This window comes from Urtica dioica, chromosome 2 (assembly GCF_054948205.1).
Source record: "Urtica dioica subsp. dioica isolate 48M chromosome 2, U.dioica_male_clone48M_v1_H2, whole genome shotgun sequence".
In the NCBI taxonomy this organism is placed as follows: domain Eukaryota; kingdom Viridiplantae; phylum Streptophyta; class Magnoliopsida; order Rosales; family Urticaceae; genus Urtica; species Urtica dioica.
This window is the reverse complement of record NC_142757.1, coordinates 42,337,486-42,341,652: the sequence shown is the minus strand read 5'-3', so window position 1 is coordinate 42,341,652 and position 4,167 is coordinate 42,337,486.

Genomic DNA, 4,167 nt, shown 5'->3' with positions numbered 1-4,167 from the left:
GGCTCGGCGAGATGTCTTGAGGCTACGACAGCGCGCAGCGACGGTGCGGACACGGGCTGCGAAACCTCGGCGTGTTGAGGCATAGTGAGTTACGCAGCGACGACAGCGAATCGGCATCTTTTCGATTCCGCGTCGGGTTTGAGCAGCGACGGCGGCGACGACGAGTCGAAAACGCACCGGCTCCCGACTCTAATTGTTAACCGAGTCGTTTCTACTAAAAGTCTAACTATAATATGTAATATTATTTGTAAAATAGTTATGTACGTTTATGATACTAATCACGTGAGTTAGTAAGTTGTTTCGGGATTTAAATCGAGTGCTTCGATGAGCTTTGGTTCGTGGGTTCGAGACAAACCGAGAGGGTCGTGACAGAATTTTCGGTAGAACGCATAACATTTAGCTATCGATCGATGACCTGTGCCTTAAGTTTTATGATACTTCGAAGACAAAAAATCTAATCTCGTGTTCTTTTCTAAATTTTGATGTTGTTTCTTGGTTTTGGACAGATCAAAACATAAACTCTTCACAACATGAAAGAAGAAGATCCAGAGAGCTGCAAATGCAGAGAACCAGTTTTGGAGAGAGCTTGACAGTCTTGGCATTGCTCATCCACTTGAACATAGTGAATGAAAATTAAAGAGTACATTTCTGGAACAATGCAGATCGGAGTCTGAATCAAGACTATAACATTTCTGGAACATGTTTTTTATTGTCTTTATTTTTTGAAACTGTTATTGCAGGCTGGGGTTCTCACTGGAAAGTCTTGTCGATGGGCTGCTGATGAGCAACAAGGATAATGTGTGGGTGGAAGATGGTAAATGCTATCTTGTCCTTGTGTTTGAGGCAAAGGCTTTGGCACTGTCCGATTATGAGAAAAGACAGGTAAATGAAACTGTTATACTATGTATAACTAATACAAATTAAAGTCATGATGATCAAACTTTATAAAATATGCATATATCTCCATGAGCACATCACATATTTTGAGAGAAACGGAAAACTGGAAGCAGTTGAAGCAATGAATGATAAGCTTCGTAAGCGCTTCAAGAATCCAAAGTTGTCCAATAGCAACTGCGCCAAAGGTTGCAGGCACGTCTCGATCGCTTGGTGTCGGGCTCTTGTGATCAGTCTTGGACAGATCGCTCGGGTCTCTTGAGGTAGCAAACAAGAACTTTGTTATCATTATATGATCTATTTCTTGTAATGATTTTGTAGTGTCATAGGTTTAAGTATAATTTTCATTGTAATTCATGACTTGGTATTTTTTTATGGCATTGGTTTAAGATTTGGGTATAAGATTGTATTTAATATTTTTTATTTGCTATATTAAATTATAAATAATTAAAATGGGTGGGATATTATATGTTGTTTTGTTGTATTTTTAATTTATTTTCTATTTTTAATTATAAATGTTTTTTATTTTATATTTATATAAATATCTATTTTTATTAAAAAATTGCTCTACACAAATAAGATGGAGTCTATATTGTTAAAATATAATTTAACACATATAAACTACAATTAAAAAATGTAGTCTTCCACATAAAAGACTGGAGTCATAGGCAAATAGATAAGACTCCAGTGCAATAAATGACACAAAAACACAGTAGTCTGTTCAACTCAATTAATTATAACTACTCTTTAAAGCTGTAGTGTTTATAGACTCTCAACTTGAACAACTACAGCTAAACAATGTAGTCTTCAACAGAAAAGACAGGAGTTATAGGCAAAGAGATAAGACTCCAGTGCAATAGATGACACAAAAACGCCGTAGTCTGTCTAATTAAATCAATTAAGACTACTTGTTAAAAATGTAGTGTTTTTTTCTTATGTAATTGAGTTATATATAACTACATCATAACGATGTAGTATTTATAGATGAGACTAGTAAGACTACATCTATAAAATGTAGTTATATATTTTAACTACAGTCTTATAAAACAGATACACTACGGCCAAAAACTGGAGTCATAATCAAAGAGATAAGACTCCAGTGCAATAGATGACAGTCGGTAAACTGTAGTCGACTTAAAATGACTACGGCGTTCGGCAGTAGTTAGAGGCCAAATTTCTGGTAGTGAGACAAAATTCGACGAGGTCAACGAAGAAGACAAAGAGAAAACAAGAAAGAGACGAGGTGAACAAGGACAATCCCACGAGGAAGATGAAGAAAATATATCACAATTCCAAAGGACTCTCAAGACGTAGCAAGCTTTCACAACACTCCCATGACCCGCATAAACGTGACCCCAACAACCCAAAAAAGAGACATGTCGCAAGCTTATACCTCAACACATGTCCCTTGAATGTTATCTGAGAAATGGCATTAAAATTTTAGCGCTAGAAAGAGAGGTACTCGAAGAAGAACCACGATATCCAGCCAACAAACTTTCTCTTTTCAAAACTAGAAGAATCCTCGACCTAAAGTCTCGAGACCGGAGGACTACTCCGCCAAATCATTTAACTTAAATCCCCCACTGAGAGTCTAGAAACCGGTAGATTGTTGGAAGAGTTCTAGGGTTTAAGAAATGATTATCGCTTCTAGCAAGCGGCAGAATATAAAAATTTCTTTAAAAACTCGTAAAACGTTTTTACTACAAACACAAAGTGCATGAGCGTATAATTTAAAAATTTTAAACTACTTTGAGTTTTCACTCGGTACCAACCTTGAATGGAGCTTGAGCGTTGAGAAACCTTAGGAAGGTGAAATCGCTCGTCTCCCCACTCAGCTCGCCTCCCACTAGTCTTCATGATCCTGTGAATAACCTCGAACGTTTCAACCACTAGAGTCGTTCGAATATGTTAGGATTTAGTGGGTGGGCACTTTTAAACACTATGACTCAAGAACTTGTCTTAGAGCCAAAGAGCTAAAACAAAACACTAGGTCTAATGAGGACCTAGGTGCCAAAACAAAAGAACAAGAAGAGAGCTAGAGAGAGAGAGAAGGGGGCGGACACTTCTAGAGAGAGAGGCTCTCAATCTCTAAAATTGTGTGTTGTGAATTGTGAATGAGGTGGGGTATTTATAGGAGGAGGGTTTGCCTTGAAAAAGTAGTTTCCTCTTTTCTATTGAATATCACATATTCATGAGTGAATCCTTGGGTTTCCTCTTCTCCCCCCTTGGACGTCTAACACATGCCATCAAGGCACTTGGATTTGTTTCCTCATTTGCTTTGCCTCTCTCTTTGGCTGCCCACTTCATTTCCTTAAGGAGGAAATTTGTTTCCTCTTTTTCTTTTGGCAATTATCTTCATACATCAATGCACAAAATAATTCTCTTTCTCTCTTGATGTTGGACGGTTTTAAGGCTTCTTGAACATGCTTCTACATGTTTCTTTATTTGTTCATGACAACATAAGAAAAGCCCATGTAGAATTTTCACATAAAATTCCATGAAATGAAAATCAATCCTCAAGGCTCAATTCTTTAATGTGGCCGTGTGGACTAGATTCATTGTCATCATATGACAATGTCAAAAAATTTATTTATTGACATTCATACCATCCTATGTCCAAAAGGACTAAATTACCCTTTAGACAATTTTCGTAAAACTTGTCTAGTTCAACATTTGAACTTGTTTTGACTTAGCTTTCTTGTTTAACTAATCCTACTCTAATGACTTGTGGTAGTGACCTTATGGATCCAAATGAACAAAGCTTGAGCAAGCATACTTGGACTCAAAAGTTCGCAAACCTTTTCCAAGTTCTAGCTTAATGTCAACTGACTCCACCAAAGAGTTGACACTGAAATCTCTCGGTTCAAATGAATTTATTTTCTACTCGAGAATTCTACTTAATTGTAATGAGTGGATCCATTGAATATTATCTATGTTTACCGTTCATGAATATCATCAACTAGATGGGATTTACAAAATTACCATTTTACCCTTCTAGTTGTTATTTTCTCAACTCCTTTGTCGCTTGTGAATAAGTTAGAAACAATGTATTGAAAAGGAGCTAAGAAGTAACATTGATTCATCCAAAAGAGTCATGACTCAATTTGAACACTGGCTAGTTCATTCATTCACATTCCAAGGAACAAAGCATGATGTGATATACATTGCATTTCAGCAATCTTGTACATCAATTCCATATCTATGAGATCTTCACAAAGTTACTCATGACATCTTCATAACTTAGTATTTCACCAATAGGTCTTGTCTATATCA